We start from the raw sequence: 23,580 nt of genomic DNA, 5'->3' as shown, positions 1-23,580 counted from the left end.
GTAATCTTTAACGAATTCAGAAAGATAATGCGTCAAATTTCTACATGAATCTCTGAGAAGAACGAATGCAAGGAATTCTTGAAAAAATATATGCAGAAGAGTTCATCTATGGACATAACTTCTCAGAATACATGGACATATCTTCTCGGAAAGTACTTTGCTGGAACTCTTGAAGCCATCAATGAAGAAATTCCTTGACAGAATTCAAACGATGCATTTCACAAAAATACTTTGCGGTATTCGTTGAAGAAATTGAAAGTATTTCGAGGAATGATTTCTGGATATCAATTCTGGAGCAACCACTCCAGAAATTCCTTCGAAAACGGAATAAAAATCATGCAAGATTAAGGACTGGTAATAATATCTTTGGATGATTTCTTTGAAGGACTCCAAAAATTCTTTATCAAACCCGACGGCCAGGAACGAAGGTGTCCAATTTTCACTCTGGCTTTGGAGAATTATTTAAGAAGTTTATCATGACGTAATGCTCTATAAATATGATAGCTGGAAACTATCGTTCTCAATCTCGGATGCAACCGAGGATTTGTATCAAAATTTAGACCGCGATTGCAACCGAGGTACAAATGAGCCGGTGTTCGAGCCGATGCTCACCTTCCACATGTTTGTTGTTAGGTTCAGGTTCGAGTTTTTCAGTTTAAACACGAGAACATAGTACAAGGAAAGTACGAAACCACATGAACAAACGTGTTCAATGTTCATTAGGAAAGACTGATTTCAACAAATTTACTGCCATTGTCTTGATGCTTATAGATGAGCGAAAATTGGTCTATTTAAGTGGAAATCCACCCGAAACAATTCACCAGATGATCATTGAAAAGTTATTTTCTCTAATGAAGTTCATGGGTTTGTAGAAAACTAGGAGAGAGATCTCCAATGTAGTATTTTAAGTCATGCTCTTTTCATTGATTTTGCTTCATGCTTCTTGTAATTGGTGACCCGAGTTTTGTCGTAGACGAATGACAGCAAAGAAATTTTCCAAACTACCACAATTTCCAAATTTAATATTTTGTGTATATAGTTCATTATACATTAATAAAAGAAATTTATTTCAATACGTGTTCTTGAACTTATGGTTGTAGTTTTGAAGTCACTTTTTTCTTTTTATTCACCATTATTCTGCTGTTTGGCGGCTTCCAGTCCTGTTATATGCATACTCGAGTACGCTTTTGATTATTAATTTCTAAATTTTAAAGATAATTCAAGTTCAGGACCAGGATATCATTCAAAAACTACTTTGAAAACAATATTTCAGGTAGGCACGCAATAAAACCATAATTGAGACTATTGTACACAGCTCTGAGATGATTTCTGTGAAGATTTTCTGCATAGTCTTAAAAATACACGGATACCATATACAGCCATTCAGCTGCGTATACTGTAACTTACGTTTAATTGCCTGACGACGTTAACCGTACGTGCCTTGAAATCCACAAAGAATTCATAGGATAATCATGTGAAGGTGGGGACTTCTGTGGAGTCATTGCGATTTCTATTAAGTATTCTGTAAAGTCTTCTGTGAAGATCTTTGTCTGGATTTAGTACAAAACTATAGTAAGAGACTTATGTGCAGACTTCTGTGAAGATTAATTTGAATATACTATGAAGAATTCGGTTGATACTTCTGTGCAGATCTTAGTCTTAGCAGGCTGACGATCGACACGGGAGGCGAGAACGGATTGTCGAAAAGGCAGTACGGATTTCGCAAAAAGACTTCGACGGTGCATGCTATTCGAACAGTCATCGCGTGCGAGGATAAAGCGTCCAATCAGAAGAGGAGAGGCAATAGATACTGCACAGTGGTAACGCGTTCAACAGTGCCAGTTGGGAGACTATCGCCGCAGCCCTACACAAAATGCAGGTCCCCAAAAATCTATTTAAAGTTCTACAAAGCTACTTTCAGAACCGGGTAGTGGTTAACGACACAAACCAGGGACGGATTTCAACCAAAGTAGCGGCGGGAGTTCCATAAGGATCCATACTTGGTCCAACACTGGAGTATGACGTTCTATGGAGTGCTACCATTGACACTGCTGAATGGAGTCGAGATCGTCGGGTTCGCAGATGACATCGTTCTTGCGATAATTGGCAGGACTGCGGAGGAGGTGGAGATGCTGACGGCGGAATCGCAAGACATAATTAAATTGTAGATGGCTGGAGGTAAGCTGCATTTGGCTCATTACTCAATGGAGATGGTGCTTGTCAGCAACTACAAAGCGGTTCAGTAGTTCGAGACCAGCGTCGGAGGACATGCAATCTCATTGAAGTGCTCTCCAAAGCACCTTGGTGTAATGGTCGACGACAGGCTAAACTTCAACAGGCACGTAGACTATGCCTGCGAGAAGGCAGCGTAAGCAGTTAACACGGTAGCTAGGATCATGCCTAACATTGGAGGCCCAAGAAGCAGTACGAGGCGTCTTCTAGCAGAAGTATCATCGTCCATATTGAGATACGGAGTCTCGGCTTGGGCTGCAGCATTGACAACCAAGAGCAATCGAAAGAAGCTGACAGGTATGTTCCGGCTCAAGGCTATACGGGTGGCGAGTGCCTACCGCTGCATCACACTACTTGAGGACAAAGCTACTATATTCGACTGCTCTCGATTCAGGTATATACGAAGCGAGATTATGTCAGATACTGCAAGCGTCCTAAATCCAGACAACATCGTGCAAAATATGTGCCAGCAGAGGGATAACTCAGATTATGTCGTCGCTATGAAAGAGACTAGATCCTCCATCGGAGACTTGAGTAGAGCGGGCGTAGCGTAGTATCGGCAATAAGTCATCGGGGCACCTGCAAACCGGAAGTCATCCTCCAACCGGAACTGCTGAGTAAGCGGAGTATGCTAAGTCCACCGCCGGGGTCTAGCTGAGAAATTTGTGAAACAGCATCGGCAAATGGTCGTTGGGGCGCCTGCAAACCGGAAGCTTCCTTCCACCGGAATCTCAGGACTGATTTCGGCATCTGTCCGAATAACATCGGTTCGGGAGATTTTTCCCCACCGGGGACTCAGAATAGTATGTAACGTATCATCGGCTTGATTCGTCGAAGCGCCAGTGAACCGAGAGCCATCTTCCAACTGGAATCGCTGGACCAACTTTGGTACTCAACTGGTCAGTGTCTAAGCATAAAGAAACGCGTCGCCGAAGTAGGCTAGCTCCACCGTCGGGGACTAGGCCGAATAACATCGATCGTCACAAACCAGCTGATAACGATGCGTCGAAGAGTAGCGAATTGCACATGGGCGCCAGTAGAAGTTCAACAGGGCTCTGACGTGAGGCCAGCACAAGAGTAGGAAACGAAGGAAAACTGATATTCGTAGAACTGGCGTTTGAGGTTATTAAATTCAAAGAAAAGTATCACAATCGTAATAATGATAGCGAGTCTTACAGATGTTTCAAGTCATCAAAATACCAACTGATCTAGGGGCTTGAAACGTTGATGTCATGGTCAAGTCTATCATCGCCGGCTCTTTTTTGAGGAGTTTGAATACCTCCTCTGCAATGACGAGTAACATAAGGGGCATAAGGGACCTTGTGATGATATTGCCGTTCCTATTTGCGTCAGATCTCCTAACCAAATGCTCGAATACAATGTAGAACAGCATTTCAAATCTTCTTGACGCTCGAAAAAACCTTTTTTTTTATTAATATTTTCAGGTAATAGCTGATAAGGGATTGTCAATTGATTACGTAGAGGTTATGGGGGGAAGGGAATTCTGAGATTTCTTACGCGTCATACAAATTATTTTTCATTTTCATTCAAAAAATCTTATTGTGGGGGAAGGGGTTTTTGAAAAACTCCTTAAAATTTCTTATGTAATTAATGGACTGCCCCTTATGCAAATTGAGTATATGTCAAACTAGATTTAAGTGTTCAGGTATTCTCTTCATGAACGCATGTCATTGATTTTTCTAGTCATATTCTCATTATTTGATTCAACTCACAAAATTTTAAATTTGATTGCTTGGCAGAATACTCACAAGGAAGGCAGTATACTACAACATACACGATTAAAAGCAAAAGCTACCATTCCTCATCAACGTCCTTGACCCTTCCAAGTGCATGTGATCTATTCAAATTTCAAGCGCACGTCGTTGTCTTATAGTTGCTTCGTCATGCAATCTACTTGGATAATAAATCAATCTCAATGAAGTAGAAAAAAATTTGATTGCTTCTACTTGATAAAGCATGTCGCCACTGGGCATCATAAATAATATCCACCTACTTGAAATTACATGAACCTACAAAAAAAATCGTTCCCAGCATTAGCCGCCACCCAACCTTTAACTTCCAACCCCATTCAGCGCAAATTGTGCTTATTCAGGACCCGGTACCCAACCATTTTCAACCGAAACCTTCTGAGACCTACCTTGCATAAAAATGACAAAAAAAAACCTATTTGAACAATGTTTTAATTAGCTCACCCATCCGACTCCCCCATTCTAATTCCGTATCCATTATCTCCACTCGTTTCAGATGATTAGCTGCCGCGCGTTGGGCCTCCGGGTTTGGAATAGCTGCTGCAGTCATAAATAGACATCCTTCGCGCTGCTGATCCGTGACAATTTCAACTCAGCAAGTCGCGCAAACTAAAAAAAGGTACGTTTCCCCCTTCCCAATCGTCATTATCAGCCAGCAGCAAGAATGCCGACAAAGACCTTCTAATTACCGATTTGATTAATGGCCATGCATCACCTCCGATTACAAGATCTCATAAATCGCCCCCGCCTTTGAACGATTGTTCAAACGGGAGAAAAAAAAAACAAGTCGATTATCTCCGTGTTCGAATGGAATCTCGCAGACGTTTCCCGGATTACGTTCGCCGCAGTGCTGGGCTGGATAGGGTTCCGTTGCATGTCGCTCGTTTTTCCGCATCGACTACTTTTGGGGTTGAGATAATGGAATCAACACCTTTTTGTTTCGTTTCGTTCCAATGGTTATCTCTTGACACTTTCTCCGCGGTATGATTTGTTGTGGCGTGCAGTGGTGCCAGATATATGGTTGTTTTGCGACCAACGTCTAGCTGAATTTATGGGCTGAATATTGATTTGAAGTTTGCAGCGTTGCAAGAACTAAAGGCGAATAAATGTATACAATACAAATAATTTGATACAGTTTTGATATGATTTTGTTGTAATTCACTTGTCGGATGTCGTTTCCACATATATTGGCATTCTGACTTTAAAATTTCATCAATTATTTTTCAAATTTCATATCAAAGGCTAGGCTCTTTATTGTGTTTTAAAAGATATAATTGTGCCAGTTAAGCTTTTAAAATTCGAACAGGGGTTGATTGTTATATGAACGAAAATCAGCACTCAAAGCTCTCAGTCACTAGCTTTTGAAGTGCTCTCAGAATACAGAACTGATAACCTGGCTTTTTTAAATTTATGTTTCAATATTACTTTCAAATTAGTACAAACATATTATTCTATGTCTAACGTCTATTATCCTAAGGTATTTGATGTCAAACGTCTGTTATGCCTTATGTCTTTATGCCTAGTCTCCATGATGTTTTACATTCTTATGTCTAAATTCCTTTTGCCAAACGTCTTTATGCCTAATGGGGGGGCATACTCATTTAGCTAAGTAGGTGTATTATGCCTTCCTTAAAATAACTTTCCGTTGCTGTTGCGATTTGAAGCGACTTAAATAGACTACACTAGTAGGTTTTGAAAACAATTTGCTTTCAGCAAAGTCTACTGATCACATTATGTACTTTGAGGTGACACACTAATGATTTTTTTTATAAAATACCTTCAGACCTTCAGAACATGCCTGAACATGCCTGAAATGGTCACTTTGATTTTGAATAGCTAATCCTGGCAACAAATTTGTTTGTATTACAGATTTATAGACCAATTTTTGATTTTAAATCAGTTGCAAATCCATAATAAAACCTGAAATGTTACTTTGGGTTGGACGTTAGAATTACAATCTCTATCAATTTTTCTAACAATTGTGAAGTTTAAGGTGTCAAACGAATTATTCTGTCAACATTGTCGAAAGGATCACCTTCATCGTGAACTCAGTAAAAGTATCTGAGGGACCAGATCCATTAAATGAACCATCAACGCATGAAAATCATGTATCAATCTGAACCAAATGTGAAGATTTTGCAAATCTGACTTTTTTGGTACGCAAAAGTTCAATATCTTGCATCATCTGAAGTCATCTGTGGGAAAATTTTTGATTTTTTTTAACATTATTCATCCAATTTGCATAAAATTATCAACGATGTTCTCAAATACCAGATTTTGTTTTACACGGGCCTTAAATATCAATAACACCCGGTTGTGTTCCGGAGTTGGTAGCAAGTGCCCCGCACACTTAGAAAAAAAAATATTGAAATTTACGTCATAATGTAGGGGAACTGGGAGTAAAATGAACACCCTAAGCATTTTTCATGTTTTCTAGCATATGAAGCTATCAGATTCATTTTCAATTGCTCAGAATTTAAAAAGGATGTTTATGCAATGTAACAAGTTGAAATATTGCGATGGAAATAGAATTTTATCAGCATTATTATAAATTTGAAAATTTCTTTCTACAGAGTCAATGTTCCAAACATGTGGGTAAAATGAACATGTAACGGGGGTAATATGAACATATACATGGGGATAAAATGAACATACAATGGGGGTAATATGAACATATACGGGGGGTAAAATGAACACATGCTGGGGATAAAATGAAAATGTAGTGGGGGTAAAATGAACACCATTCAAATTGAACGGGTTGCGGTATGAACCTCGGCAACTGGTACATGATCAATGCACATCTCACAGATATTCCGTAATGGATGGATCGTTTAGCCGCGACCATTTGGATGTCTGTCCATTACTCTTTTTTGTATTTCCTCCGGAAAACTCTCGGCATCAGATATAAAATCCGGTAGTATTCGCCCTGCCATGGTGTTCATATTACCCCCACCTCGAGTGGTTCATTTTACTCCCAAAGGATCAACATATTCATATCATTTGTTCTAAGAATTTGGAAGATAAAAATGTTTCCTATTTCCGTCTACTTATCACAAACACCTTAAAGATATGATGTTGCTCCGCAGTTCAACAGATTGCTGATATTTTAAGTCATAAAAACCTTAAATTCCACGAGTGAAAATTTACATCATATGAGAAAACGGAGAGGCGTACTTCGTTTTTGTTTACTTCTACAGCTTTTGACAGTTCAAGATCGCGCTAGAGTTGTCGAAATAACTCCTTTGTCTGAGGATTAAGGATGGTGCTATGTTTTGCATAGATTTGTAGCATAATTACCGTAAAACACTAACCTGTTAATTTTAACCCCCCCCCCCCCCGTTCATTTTACCCACAATTCCCCTACTCGAAATATTGAGGCAAGCAAAATGATGTGAATTTGACGTAATTTTCGTCACATTGAACTGAATACTGTACGAATCACAAAAAAAAATCAGTCACATAGGAGTTAATTTAAAAAAATGACGTATTTTTAAAGTTCAAATGTCATCAAATTCACGTTCTTTCATATTTTACATATCTAGATTACTTTGCTTACCATGAAATCAATGTGAAATGTGATATTAGTTTTGTCTTAATGTGCGGAGAACAGAAAACCCCATCACAATTTTAACATAATAAACACGGACCTCATTTAATGTGTTTCGAATCAGACCACATAAGTGACTGGACTTATGGGCAAAAGTTCGAAAGTACAAAAGGTCGAAAGACAAAAGGTCGAAAGGTAAAAAAAGAAAGAATAAAAGGTCGAAAATTATTTGCATGGTGGAAACTTTATTTCAAAAAACCAGATTTTAGCCATCTAGTTTGTTCTTCGACCTTTAGTTCATTCGACCTTTCGTATTTTGACGTATTTTTTCATAGATTCGTTACTGGTTATGTTCTGGTACAGGTTACAATACCCGGAAGGAATTGACAAAATTGAAAACAGAACAAAACCCCTGTCATACGATATATTACATCGCTTAATTTTTCTACTTGTATTGGTATATAATCGAAAAATAAAGACAGTGGTATTTTTCTTAGGTCATCTGAATGCTTTCTTTGTATTTTGAAATAATATTAAAATTACGAGAATTCATATTTCTGTATTCAATACCCGTGATCAAATATCAGTTGTTCCCTAAATTTCAATCAACCATATCTCAACAACGGTGAAACCGGTTTTCTAAATAATCTCTCGCACCGCCAGTCCATATTCCATAGCTCAGTACGGTAAGAATAACATGTTCCTAGGGGTGTTCAAATTTTCCCTAGAGCAAAAACTAGTACAAATTATTGTTGCACTCCAAAGCGACATGAGAATTGTGTGAAATTTTACAAAAAACTGTTATATTTTAAGGTTTTTGAAAATCGAATATCCCTAGATAACTGGACAAATAATGCTTGTAAAGCAAAACATTTTTCGAGCATCCCTAACGAGGAAGTTTCGTGTACACCACGGATTTCGCATGCCAAAACCTTTAGTGCTCTTGATATGCATGCTAGGGGTTTGGAATCTTCAAGAAAGTATTTTGGAATGATGTGTCTTTTTTCTCAAAATATTTTTTCTCAAAAATTTTGAACAGGTTATCATTGAAATTACTGCTGAACAATGGAGTGGAGTGCCAGCCGGAGTCAAGGGTTGAAGTAACCGTAACATGGGTTCTTCTTTACCAACCTTCTTATAACCAACCATCCCGTGGATAACTTGACAGGTATTGCAAATTTCATTATGCTTTCCGTTAGATCATATTATTGGAAGGAGATTCTCTATTTCCCGCGGGTTTCGCGTAAGTATCTCTGCTTACTGGTCTGCCACACCCCATTTTGGCCCTTCATACAATGGTATGTTGCATTCAGGTTATTAATGAAAATTGGCTGTACTATTAAGTGAAACCGCATGCAGAGCAAGACTCAAGTGGCTACCTACATACATACATACATATTATACAAATTTTGACAGGTTATCACAATTTAGATTAACTGAAAATTGTTCAAGTTTTAGTCATTTTTAGTAAAAAAATTGAGTTTAATTCAAATGTTTGGTTTTTACACAAATATGTTTAATGCCAATTTACATAAAAAATACATGTCTTCGTTATCTTGATTTTCTTGCAAAAGGTGTAAAAAGGAGCTTTCGTTGTTTTTAAGATAAAACAAATTTGGGGTGTGATCAATGATTTTGATTCTTGCTCTAACATACACACAAGTCTTTTATGTTTATATTAATTCATGTAAAAAATTACAAGTTATGGTTTTTCATTTGAAAATATGGACAAACAGGTTTAAAATTATGGATTTTTGTAGTATTTTCATTAGAAGAAATTCGGATCGTAATCAAAAAAAAATTCTTCATTAACATGTTCAGTGGGCTTCCACAACTGTATACATGTCCAAAAAAACTAAATGTTATCGGGTTAAAGTTTGATTCATAGGCAAACAGGGTTGCAATATAAGGTTTTGGATAAAGCGAATTTTAAGTTTTATCTTAAAATTTTTTTCTTCTTCTAAACATTTTCAAACGAGTTTTAAAACGATCAACAAATACCATCGCAACAAATATTCATCGCTTGGAATGTTGTTGCATTGTTGAGTTTGTGTAAAAATGCATACCAGATATAGCAAGGAAGTGCTATAAGTTCCATAATTTTATAATTTAGTAAGATAGAATTTGAATTATTCAAGTAAGAAATTAGATTTTTATCGAAAAAACTTTTCAGAATTTAACTTACAGGTAAAATACATTTTTATTGTTGGTTTTAGTTTTAGAAATTTTGAGTGTATTTTCTACTTGAAATTCAATGCCGAAAAATCTTTATTTTGTCAATTACAGTTCTGTAAAAACAGGTTCTAAACTAGAGGTTTTTGTAGTACAAGACATTTTTAATGTGATCCAGAGTTCCTCCTTATGGTCATACATAGGTACCGTAAATTCGGGTGAAATTGATCATCACGAACACAACGATCACCAGAATCAATTCAATTTGTAGTGACGTTGTTTGTTTGAACTATTGTGAAATTGTATATTGTGAAGGGTTTTTGTGTCAAAGAATGTTTTTTCTATGAAATTAATGTAAAATTTCAGAATCATGTTCGGCGTGGTATTGAAAAACATCTATAAACTTCTAGTCCTACAGAAGGATTTGAAAATGATCAATGCCTAAAAGTTTGTGAGTATGCCTCAAATATACCCCCATTCCCCAAAACAAATTTTTATCATCGAAATTCGTACCAATCAGTTATTCTTATTGAAATAATCGAATTTCTGTTAGATATTGAGAAATTACTTTGGAAATTGCCTACATTTATGCGTTTTGCGTGATATTCCTGAAGTTTCATTATTAATTATTTCCAAAAATATTGTATTGCTAAGAATTTAATAAGACTATACGGATTCAGGGAACCCATATTTAGTTTGTACGGCTGTTTTAAGAATTACAATAATCGCTTTGACTAGTGATCAATTTCACCCTGAATGAGATCTCCCGATTTTGTACTTTGGAGATGATTTTTTGTACTAAATTCACATTTGTTAGAAAATCTCGATACATGAGCCAATGAGGTTTTTTTGCTGCATTCAGTTATTTGAAATTGTCTGCTATATAAAAAGCTGACCAAAAAACCACGAAAAATGATCAATTTCACCCGAATTTACGGTACTGTTAATGTACATTGATATTCATGACGAAAACTACACGTCATCTCTTTGGAACTTGGAAGTTTTTTCGTATTTTTAGTAAGATAAATTTTGAATGTAACAAAAAATCATTATGTCTGCCTAAATAAATACACTAATTTCCTACAAACTTTGCTAATACTGCTTTGGACATTGTTTTACAAGCATACAAGGGTGAACATTTTTAATTTTTAAATTAAAAATTTGGAGTGTAATTCAAAACTTCTATTTCTGCTCATACATGTGCGCTGGACATGCCGAAAAAAGTACATGCAATTGCTTTGCAATTTGATGTATATGCAAACAGGTTCTAAAACTAAAATTTATTGAAGGTTCAAGTTCAATACTGCAAAGAAATATATATTTCAAAAGAATCATACATCATTGCCTTAAATTTCAGTTCTTATGCAAACAGTGAAGAAAAAAAGTATTTCTTAGTTCTTTTCTGTAACATAAATTTTGAGTATAATAAAAACAAAATCCTGCTGGAACATGTACTGTACTGTACTTAAACAAGCAAATTTTATCGAAAAAATGTCTCATTGAATAATATTGCAGGATTTTTTGAACTAGGACGTTTATAATAGAAGATGAAACTGTTCTAGATCAATATCAAGTAATCTAGATCAAAACCAAAAGGATCAAAACGTAGTGCAACTTATTGCAAAATACTTTGTCGAAAATAACAAACCTCTAGCAGGCATATTCAGAACACTAAAGGTTTTAGCATGCGAAATCAGAGGCCCGTCCAAATTTGCCTCGTAAGAGGTGCTCGAAGTATTTGTTTTTAAATACATTTGTTATGTTTCTTATTATGCTCGACTATTCTTATATGAGAAACTTGAATTAATAACTTTTTCGGTGAGAATTGACACGATTCTCACGCAGTTTAGTTAACAAAAAAAAAACTATTAGTTTAATTGCTCTAGGGAAACTTTGAACACCCCTAGGCACATGTTTCTCCATTCGTACAAAACGTGAGGATATGGACATGAGATACATAAAAGAATTTCGAAAATCAGTTGAGTCGCCGCTGAGAAGTAGCCGATAATCCATATAGATGTTTTTGATACAAGGGCTCCGCGTTACTATTTTGACCGCGAGGCTCCTAGTGTTAATATCGCTTGCGATTTTATAAGTACACATGTGTATACTATTGCTAAATTATGTTCTTTTAAAACAGTGTTTTCAGTAGTGCTATAATAGGAAAAATATGTCTACTGTAGGTGCAAAGAAAATTAAAAGATCCAAATGGGGTATGACTTTTGGTCAAATGAATGACAATCGGAGATTATCTAGAACTAGCTCCAGATGCCCCGTAAAATGTAGCCATAGATAAAAAATGACAAAACTCAATGATACATACAACACATAACATAGCGTCATAATCAATAACATGATAAACGGTGGTAAAATTTTTGGCATATCACATGAATGACCGAGATTGCAAACCCTCATGTATGTTCGTAAAAATGTAAAAATAGCGACCAAAAAAATTGTATTTAATAAATTCATCCGCAGAAACATTGGCCACACTGGTTACATGGGACATACCCTACCTTGCAGTGAAATCCAAAATTCGGAAAAATAGCTTAAAACAAACCTTTGGAATTCCGAACACATACTCATGGTTAGTGACAAGTGGAAAAGTGATAATTATTTCGAGCGATAAAAATACCGAGACAGAAACCTAGGCAAGCGCATCTCCAACGGTGTGCGGACGGGTTGCGGTAAAATCGTGTTCATAAATATGTTTTCCCCCTCTTTCCCCAGTCTCACCCGGAAAACCCATCGGATTTCGGGAAGCAACGTCTTTTCGGTATGCTCTGCCAGAAAACCGTGAGTTGAATGGAATGCAACTTGCTTCTCAGCTTCCCTCTATGTTACCGAGAGTCCCTCTACTACAAGTCGCAGTCGATTTTTCAACAATATTTATTTGTTTGTTCCAGGCACTTGAATGTTGTTTTTCCGTTGAACTCAATCGCGCTTCACTGCCCCCATCGGCGCCTCGCGTGCCCTCTTCAAGAGAATAGAGAGTTCCCAAGAGCGAGACGACCGACCGGTGTAGACTCACTTTCAATGCCACCCGGCGGCTCAGTTTCCGCTCGGTGACAACTCTTCTCCCCCGTAGACCGAGATGCGGTTCAAGTGTATCTTTCTGTACGGTGTGGGATAATAAATTCTTGCCTTCGAGTGGAGGAAAAAATATTTGTTGGAAAGCCAACTCAACAACAACTACTTCCAATAACACATGCTGTTGCGCACCACCAAGCTCAACTATTCAAAGACTTTTTCCGAAGAATTGGAACCTTGATTCCATTGATGGTCTTTTGGAATAGGTTGAATGGTGCAAAAGAGAGTGTCGGGATGGGTTTAAGTTTTTCGCTGCAACGTGTAAACTCGATATCCGAGTGAATTGTAAGGTGAAGGTCTTACGCGAAATCGACTAGACCATCCTGATAGAAAACTTTAAAAGGGACTTCTTGTTGGTTTGGGCATGTATTTATTGTACATGGTAGATTTCTTGAAGAATTGTTGAAGTCCAACTAATAATCCAGCTCCTTTAAAAGGTCTCTTTAGAGAAAGCTCCGCATAATCCCTCAAAAATTCCTCCTGGGATTCCACTTAATGTTGCTCTTTTCCTGAGATTCTTCAAATGGTTACCCCTCTACGCGCAAGGACTAGACCATCCTGAAAAAATAAGGAATTATTAAACGACTCCTTGCTGGTTTGAGAAACCCATCGAATCGTTGCAGTCTAATGTCATTTAACCCAAACAAATCGTCTATTTTTAATCTTTTGTTAATGATTCATCCCATCATTTTTCCCTCGCAGAAAAATGGCCACGATTTGTACCAAGACCTCAGCGGAACCAAGAACCCTTGCACCGTGACAAAGCACTTACGCACAAAAGAATCTGGAAAATTTTCCGCCCCACTGGTGCTAATTAATGGTGGCACCGGTACTGTTGTCGAGCACACTCTGGTCCTAAATTATATTTGGTATGGTACAAACCATACACCCTTCATTTCCCCGGTATCAACGTGCTCCACAGTTAGTCAATGTTTTACCTTTTACTGATACACGGACCAAGTTACACACATAGGTGGGAACCAGACCAGAAGAGCTCTTCTGCCACATCCCGTACACGTACAGTGTGGAAAACAAACAAACGTGCGTAAATTAATGTTCCACTTTACACTCAGTTTGACTCGGAAAGTTTTCGTTCCACCAACAACCGAGGCGAGTCACGCGCCGTACGTTTTGGATGCCAGACTAGGGACTGCGTTTAAACTGGGCTAACGAAACCGGCGACTTCTGTGGTACTTGCGTGGCAAGTTTCGCCGGATAGCATTTGAGATTCGTGATTGAGGTGGATACTTGGATTTGAGTTTAAACTGATGGGCGTTGGCTGTTCCTACAATCTTAAACGGTATGGAAAACTAACACAGCGTAACAAAAATTACATTTTTGCGTGTTTCTAAAGAATAAGCAGTTTTGGGGATGCTGAATCTGATGCCGTTCTCAGAAATGTTCCAACACGTCACAATTTTGAGTTACAGGCCGCCAAAGTTGTATAAAACAAAAACACTACCTTCATTGATTTTTATATGAATTTTGAATTATATTTTTATATTAAGTAATTAGTGGTATTTTTGTTCATGAGACAAAAACATGTTCCGCAGTGTACTCCCTTGCAGGTATTTCTCCAGAGATTTTACCCAAGAATACCTGAGGACTATTAATTTTATAAAGTGGACACTTTGTTTATGCTATATCTTTTTTATGTATTGATAAAATTGTAATCGGTTTTATGTGTATCGTTCAACTATAATTCTATAATGCTATGAAAATATAAGAGCTCAGAAATTACTTTAGGTTGAAGAGCTATATAGTTTTTCCAAAAACTCCTAAGAACGTCAAAGTTTAAAATTATTTTTCGCAAAACAAAAATCCTCATTTTAATGAACAAATTGTATGTTTGTATTCTTAACTATTCTACTAAAGGTATAGCTTAAAAAAATCAATTTTTTCCACCATGCTCTGACATTAGGTAGCTTTAGTGACGGATTTCACGCCAACTCGACACGCGATTGGCAGCAGTCTTCAAAGATCATCATTGCTGCACAGATATTTTGAAAAGCATGCTTTGAAATTATCAATGCTTCGCGTAGGATTCGCGCCTTTTCAATTCAATTGCTCCTGTGCTCACTTGATCAAAAATAATGCATCATTGATTCATATCATTTCACCGCAAACTGCATAGGTATCTACTCTGCCCATAACTGCATAACAGTCACATTCGACATTTATGACAAATTGGAGTTAATACCATGGGGAGTCATCAAATGATAAATACTTTCGATCAACTTACTAAAATCTGTGAGATTGTTCTAGAAAATTCGAAAAAAATACCAAGTTGTTTTGTCACATTGGCAATTGTAACCGCATAACAGTCACATTGAGATTATACATGAGCCTCATAATGTAGTAGCAACGAAATTTCTATCAGAATTTTTTCTGACTATTCACCCAATATGCGATATGAGTTGTACAAAATTTCAGCCTCAAATAAGCTCTTTTGAATTCTTAATGATTTTTTGAAATTTTAGTTTCCTCCCATACTACAGTAAAATGCAAACTTGGTACTCAATGCCTACTTTTGTCGAATGTTACAAACATGCAGTTATGGGCAGTACTCTAGACCTCGGATTGCCAGCCTCGGTAAGCATAAAACAACCCCTTTCAAAAATGCGGATTTCAGCGAGCTTTCAATTGGAACTTCTTGAAACCTATCTCAAACCTATCTAAAGGGCAATGTAAACAGTATAGTAATTAAATAAAAGTGTTGTAGTCTAATGTACTTACCATGGGTAAAAACTTATAATTTATATGAGGAATATCATTCGTTTGAAAATTAGCTCTTTCTACGAAAAAAAAACCGTTTGATGTAAAAGGTCAGTTATATTTTCGCTAGTTGAGGTCATTTATGTCGTCAGTATTCTGCTAATACTGCAGTATTAGCTTATCATCACATAACTCAGAAACATATTTCCTATTGGCAAGAGATAATTTATAGTGGGAATTCGCTCGCTGGGGGTCCACTACATGGAATGACTTGATGGTTGGATGTTCGCTGGTTGGAAAAAAATCCAACTTAGAAGCACTCGAATGCCAAGAAAAGATGTCAAACTGATTTGACGTCTGAGTACCGGCGCATTGAAGTATCCCTATATAGAACAAATGTGTATGTACGCACAATTTTCGTGAGGATTTGCGCTCCAGATGCGTTAGTCTGGAACATTTTCACCAGCTGTTAGTCGCTCCAACTAACGGGTCGGATTTGCTTGATGGAAGGCAGTCGTGGTCCAACCAGCGAATCCCCACTGTATATGTTTAAAAACATTGCAGATCAGACTGTCAATAATTTTAATCGCTTTGGTTTGGCAGCCAGTCTTATGGAATCAGAAGAAATACATTGCGCCAATTCATCAACTGGATAGGCACTTTTTTACCTTGCAATGAAAAGAAAACATTCTTGGTTGCTAAGCCTACCAGCAATGTTTGCTATCCTCCTGCAACCTAGTGCGCAAAGTCGAAGGAGCCACAAAAGATTCAAATAAATGATGCAGTATTTTCACCGAAATGATTGGAGCAAATCAAAGCCTTGTTGGATTGGAAAATAAGGATTGTGCTTTCTTTTTCTCCTTGTTTTATACATCAAAGCAACGAAATGCAAAGGCAATTTTGAAGACTGATTGGCAGCACCCCTTCAGAATTCAATGAAACTTTCTGGATGTCAAAAGTATGTGAAACTAAGATACTTTGCGTACTTTGTTTTTTCAAAATCGATCTAGACTAACATTTGGAAAGGGTCAAATTTTTCTTTACTTTTTTTTATAAACCCGTATAACTCAAAAACGGTAAGACGTACAAAAAAGTGTTGTATGGGGGACTGTCGTGAAATTTCCTGACGTTTTAGAGAAAAATATTGAAAAAATAAAAACACATTTTCTACACTGAAAAAAACAAATTCAAAACTTTAAAGTCGATTTAAAGAAAACGGCCACTTCAGATTTTGATCACCCTAAACAAAAAGTTTCGCAATTAAATTTACTAAAAGTCGTTCATACATTGCAAATTGGGCATATTTTAGAGAAAAAAGTTTTTCTAACATCGAATTTTTTAAGTCCCAAAGTTTTTTTTTTCACTTTTTTTATAAACCCGTATAACTCAAAAACGGCAAGACCTACAAAAAAGTGTTGTATGGGGGAATGTCGTGAAATTTCCTGAAGTTGGAGAAAAAAATATTGAAAAAAATAAAAACACATTTTCTACACTGAAAAAAAATATTCAAAACTTTAAAGTCGATTTAAAAAAAAAACGACCATTTCAGATTTTGATCGTCCTTAAGCAAAAAGTTTCGTAATTAAATTTACTAAAAGTCGTCCATACATTGCAAACTGGGCATATTTTAGAGAAAAAAGTTTTTCTAACTTCGAATTTTTTAAGTGCAAAACTGAATTTTTTTATCAAAGATTTTATTTTAAACTGTCAAATATGATCGTGTTTTCAAGTGATAAATGAGTTTGAATCAGAAAATAAATTGTATTTTTTATTGAGAATAGTTAAAAAACGGATTTATACAGTGATTATGTTTTATAAATGAAGGCAATCAATGGACTTCGCCTCTGCCTATGAGGAAATCAACTCCGTCTAACAATCCGACGGATTTTTATGGTTCGAATGGTATCACAACAGTATTGCAAACATTGAAAAGTAACAACCTTATCCATATCCCATTAAATTCTCTTCTAGAAAAAGTGTTGTGAAAAAAACTTACTAAACGTACCTGCCTTAAACGCCAGATGAATAAGAAATAATGAATATGTTTGTATTGTTATCTACCTAAAATAAGTTGATAAGCTCATAACTCATGATTTTATTTGCAAATAACAGTCTTCTTTTCTACGAAACAAAAAAGACAAAAAAGCGTCAAGGACGAAGGTTAAATACTGGTAATAAGCAACTTTTCTGAAAATTATAACGCTGCTCAAGGATATCACTGGAATACTTCCCAAGCAGTGATACACCAATTCTAGATTTACCATAAAAAGATAATAAATTGGAAAATGTTAGTTTTATTATAATATCAGACCCATGACACAGTAGCAGTTCAGCTATTTATTTCAAAATTGATAAATTTTGTTAAACAAATCAAAAGTTATTTTTAAGTCAGATGGAGCTGCAGCTCATTATAAAAATAAAAAAAAAATGCCAGCTTATTTAATTTCAAGAAAATACATGGATTGGAAGCAGAGTGGCACTTTTTGCCACATCCCACGGCAAAGGCCCCTGTGACGCTATTGGTGGCACTCTCAAGCGAATGGCAAAAAGAGCAAGTCTTGCAAAATGCCATGGAAACACAATCGCAACTCCGCGAGAACTATTCGACTGGGCAGTGAAACAAACTGATACATGTATCACCAAATTAAATTTCTGTTATATATCTAATGAACAATATGTTAAAATGTCCAAGGAATTGGTGGAATTGTTTGATAAGGTTAAAACTGTCCCTGGTAACCAAAAATATCATTGTTTTATGCCTACTAGTGATACACAAATTGCAGCCAAACGGTATACCAAAAATATTCAATTTATTCAGTAAAGCCCAAAAATAATGTAAATATTCATGTGCAGATACTACGTTTTAGGATATATAGCAATAATAAAAATAAAAACAAACCACGACTTTTTTCATAAGCATAATATTTCCAGACACCTGTTAAGATTGGCTTTGACCAAATAAGAAATTAGATATTATTGTGATATCTTTCCAACCATAAAAAAACAATCGGATTTTTAGAAGGAGTTGATTTTCTCATAAGCGGTATGCTGCCCTTCTACGCCTACTTGTCCCATGTTTTATGTTAACCTTATGGACCGCGGGACAAATATGCGTAGAACGGCAGTATGGTGCGAGATCAATTGAATTTAATCAAAAAAAACTGTATAATTTCGTTTTATTCCTTTTAATTACTCCCAATAAAACTAATTCTATTTTGTGATTAAAACTCATTTATCTCTTGAAAAAATGATCAGACTAGACTATTTAAAGCGAAATGAAAATTAAATAAAAAATTCATTTTGGACTTAAAAAATTCGATGTTAGAAAAACTTTTTTCTCTAAAATATGCCCAGTTTGCAATTTATAGACGACTTTAAGTAAATTTAATTACGAAACTTTTTGCTTAAGGATGATCAAAATCTGAAATGGCCGTTTTTTTTAAATCGACTTTAAAGTTTTGAATCATTTTTTTTTTTCAGTGTAGAAAATGTGTTTTTATTTTTTCAATATTTTTTTCTCAAACGTCAGAAAATTTCACGACAGTCCACCATACAACACTTTTTAGTAGGTCTTGCCGTTTTCGAATTATACGGGTTTATAAAAAAAAAAAGAAAAAAAAAACTTTGGGACTTAAAAATTTCGATGTTAGAAAAACTTTTTTCTCTAAAATATGCCCAATTTGCAATGTATGGACGACTTTTAGTAAATTTAATTGTGAAACTTTTTGCTTAAGGATGATCAAAATCTGAAGTGGCCATTTTTTTTTAAATCGACTTTAAAGTTTTGAATATTTTTTTTCAGTGTAGAAAATGTGTTTTTATTTTTTTAATATTTTTTTCTAAAACGTCAGGAAATTTCACGACAGTCCTCCATACAACACTTTTTTGTAGGTCTTACCGTTTTCGAGTTATACGGGTTTATAAAAAAGTAAAAAACAAACTTTTACCCTTTCCAAATGTTAGTCTAGATCGATTTTGAAAAAAAAAACAAAGTATGTAAAGTTTCTTAGTTTCACATAGTCTTCACACCCAGAAAGTTTCATTGAATTCTGAAGGGGTGCTGCCAATCCCTTTGTCGAGTTGGCGTGAAATCCGTCTTTGTATAAGTTAGAGCTAAATCGTGCCTTTAAACCACAGTCTAAAATACAAATTTTACTGTTTATGGTAGTTTTACTAAAAAGTTACATACTTTTAAAATCGTGTATGCATATTTATCGATCTACAGCAAATTGTAAACGGTTTTCTCCAAATTTTTCAATTGGTACTCTCAGAATTGCTTGTTATGAAAATAATATGCGGAAAATAAAATCGATTTGATTACAGCAGTGTTGACAATTTTGATGATTGTCAATGTACTTTGTTAGGTCTTCTAAGAAAAAGCAATTGTGCTTTTAATGTGACGTGGGGACTCAATAAGTAATTCTATGAAGGCGTAAGTAATTTTTCATATTAATACTATATTAGCAATTTCGTCAGGACGTAAAAGTGCTAAAAAAATTCTACTCATATAAATTCCCTTCAAATCTTAAATATTTTTCTTTCAAAATATACGGGTAAAATTATTTTATTACATTTGTAAAACTGTTGCTCCAAAAATAACTTGAATTTTCCATCAGTCTTCTGATTGATGATGCTTTCAAAGAACAAGCCCTTTTTTGAAAAAAATAAATAATAGAATTTTCCAGCCAATTTCTAATAATCATTGATTTTGATAACCTCCAAAAATCGACCGTTCTAATCGTTGTTCCATATTCGTGTGAAATTTCATTATTTTTGAGAATCATTATTATCACAACACTGTCGATATCAGACGAACGATGTGCAAAAACCGATTGAAATTTCATTGATAAATTAACAAGATGTAGCATGCACAAGGTGTCCACTTTATAAAATGAACAGTCCTCAAAGTATTTCTTATGGAATTCCTTGGAAGTTACCTTCAGGAATTTATTTTGAAATTCCTCGTTGTAGTTTTCTATTGATTATATGATTATTATCATTCAATATTTACTGCATTGTTGCATTTAAATACATTGTCACAAGCTATCTAAAGATAACATAAATATTCTTTTAGAAATTTGTCAACGGTTTCTTCCAGGAACTTTTTAGAGATTTCTTTACTATACTACAAGAAATTTTTCAAAATTCATGAATTTCGTCAAAAGATACCTGCTGAACTTCTTTATAAAAATCAAAAAACATACTTTCAATTATTTTTTAAAGTTATTCAGGGGGTCTACTACCTGGAAAAACCTGGAAATGGATCAGGGAAGTTTGTTAAACCTGGAAAACCTGGAATTCTCAGGGAATTTCGGAAACAATCAGGAAATATTCTTTGAGGCAGTAATTCATGGTAGAATATGTTCATGAAAAAAGATTTTCACGACGAAACCACCAAAACAGTTTCGGCTGCGCCGCTGTTCAGTGAGAATCTTTTCGGGTATGACATTTTTTCGACTTTCCAATTGATTCATTTTTAGGAATAATATTTAATCAGTAATGTGTTTACATACTTTTAAGCACGATTTTAAAAATTACTCGATATTTGAAAAACTAGAAAACTTTGGGAAAGTAATCCGTAATATAAACAATTTTTAATTTAATTGGTCGAAACAACCAATTATTTCAATTTTAGGGCTGGTAGCAGGTCTTTTTTTAGAGACTTGGTTTCTATTTTTGATAAAAGGTCTCTGAAGTCTCTATTTTTTAAACAAAATGGTCTCTCAAGTTTTCTTACTTTTCCATATTTTGCTTGCAGTGAATTCTAATGCAAAATTATGTAGGCTGCAGAGAAACCTTTAGAGACTGTTACGAGACTTTGCAACTAATTCTTTAAAAAAATCATCTCAGACCTCTCGATAAAAAGCTTCAGAAGGTTAATTTGTGGTTTCTCAAGAAATTTCATCTGGCATACTTTCAGGGATTCCTACAGAATCTTTCCAGAAATTCTTTTAGAGATTTCTCTACCAATTCTCTTAGTTATTCTTCCAGCAATTTTTCAAGGAATTCTTGAGTGATTTCTCCAGAAAATTGTCTAGCACATCATCGTTACTATCTCCAGTAATTTGCTAATTTTATATGAATTACTTTGAAAATTTTGACAAACAGTATCTTAGAATTTCCTCTAGATATGTTTCCATTAATCTTTCAGCCGTATTTTCCAGTTGCTACTCCAGGAGATCTCCTGAAGATATTTACAGATTTTTTTCCAAAAAAAAACCGCAAAGGTTAATACCAGAGGTTTTGAAAGAAATTGCTTAGAGGTTTTTTTTATAAGGATCCCGACGTCATTTCATCTAAGGTATCTATTTATTTATTTATTTATTTCGTCAATCAAATTGTAGACTACATGTTTGCTTAATACTATGTTGTATTATATCTAAGGGAATTAAAATATTGCCTAAGCTTCGTTCGCGACATGGTCAAATCAATTTCTGTGTAATGCTGGTTATAAAGAGACATCATTTGATTTATTGGGCCGAACTTGGCATAATTAGTTCGATGATTGTTTGATGCGAACAAATTCCGATTCCTCAACTGTCTGGCGGGCGTGTAGAAATTCAAACTAGATAAGAGATTGGTGGAATCAATACGATGCGATACTATATCATTGACAAATGAAATCATGGCTAATTCGCGACGCTCCTTTAAAGTTTGGATGTCAATAAGCATGCATCGAGCCTCGTATGATGGCAGTGGAAACGTTGTCCAGCCTAATTTGCGTAAGGCATATAAAAGAAATTGCTTCTGTACTGATTCGATTCTATCCTCATGTGTTTTCATATGTGGGGACCACACAATACTACAATATTCTAAAACTGATCTTACATAAGCAATGTACAAGGTTTTAATCGTATATGGATCCCGAAAATTGAAGCTAAAACGCTTAATAAAGTTTAACATATTGGTTGCTTTGTGGACAATAGTATTATAATGGTCAGTAAATGTAAGTTTAGAATCTAATATAACACCTAAATCTCTAATCTTATCGCACCTTTGAACGTCTTGATTTTCTAAAAATACAGTAATCTGTGGTGTATTACGTTTTCTGCTATATGTGATTAGATTACATTTTTTGACGTTTAATTTAAGTAAGCTTTTACTACACCATTTATCAAATATACTTATTTCATTCAGATAAATGTCGCTCTCTTTTTTGCTATTGATTTCCATAAAAAGTTTCATATCGTCAGCATAAATAAGAATTTTAACATGTTTTATCACATATGAAATATCATTAACAAACAATATGAATAACAATGGGCCTAAATGTGAACCTTGGGGAACTCCTGATGTAACATGAACAGGTTTGGATAGTTTTCCCTCAAATCTTACTATTTGTTGGCGATCTGTTAAATACGATTCAATCCAGTTGAGGAGTTTCATTGCAATTCCCATTTTATTTAGCTTGAAAATCAACATAGGAATATCTAATCTGTCAAATGCTTTACTAAAGTCGGTGTAAAGTGATTCGACGTGGTTACCTCTATCCATTGCATTTAAAGTGTAATTAACAAATTCCAAAAGGTTCGTTGTAGTAGAACGACCTTTAAAGAAACCATGTTGTACATTCGTTATCCTATGTTTTATTTGGCTAAATACTTTTTTATTAATGATTGATTCAAATAGTTTTGGAATGGATGAAATAATAGCAATTCCACGATAATTTCGAATATCAGATTTTTTACCAGACTTGTAAATGGGTATAAGAAATGACCTTTTCCATTCTTTTGGAAATCTGCCCTTCTCAAGTGACATGTTGAACAGCCAAAATAATGGTGCTGTAAATTCATTGGCTAAGTTTTTCAGTAAAGCAGGTGGGATTCCGTCAGGCCCTGATCCTTTGGTGGAATCTAAATTCTTCAGTCCTGTTAAAATATCTTGTACCTGTATTTGACTAACGCCGACATCGGTTGTAAAATCAGGAAAACTTGAAAAGTGTTCAAAATCACGGTCATTATCCGAGAAGTTTGTATAAGTCTCTTGGAAAAAATCAGCAAAGAGATTGCAAATGTCATTTTGATTATCTGCTACTTTATTATCCAATGTCATTTT

At 35.3% G+C, this 23,580-nt stretch overlaps 1 protein-coding gene across 1 annotated transcript in view; it reads left to right on the top strand.

Moving 5' to 3' along the window:
* Positions 1-4,502: 4,502 nt before the first annotated feature.
* LOC5577306 (insulin-like growth factor-binding protein complex acid labile subunit) overlaps positions 4,503-23,580 on the top strand; it is a 583,048-nt gene continuing 563,970 nt past the window's right edge. Inside the window, exon 1 of the mRNA XM_021850182.1 lies at positions 4,503-4,620. The gene's annotated coding sequence lies outside the window, so the exon portion shown is untranslated. The remainder of the gene's footprint in view (positions 4,621-23,580) is intronic.

The sequence above is a fragment of the Aedes aegypti genome, chromosome 3 (assembly GCF_002204515.2).
Source record: "Aedes aegypti strain LVP_AGWG chromosome 3, AaegL5.0 Primary Assembly, whole genome shotgun sequence".
Taxonomy (NCBI): domain Eukaryota; kingdom Metazoa; phylum Arthropoda; class Insecta; order Diptera; family Culicidae; genus Aedes; species Aedes aegypti.
Note: the sequence above shows the minus strand (reverse complement) of the source record. Positions and strands in the feature narration are given on the sequence as shown.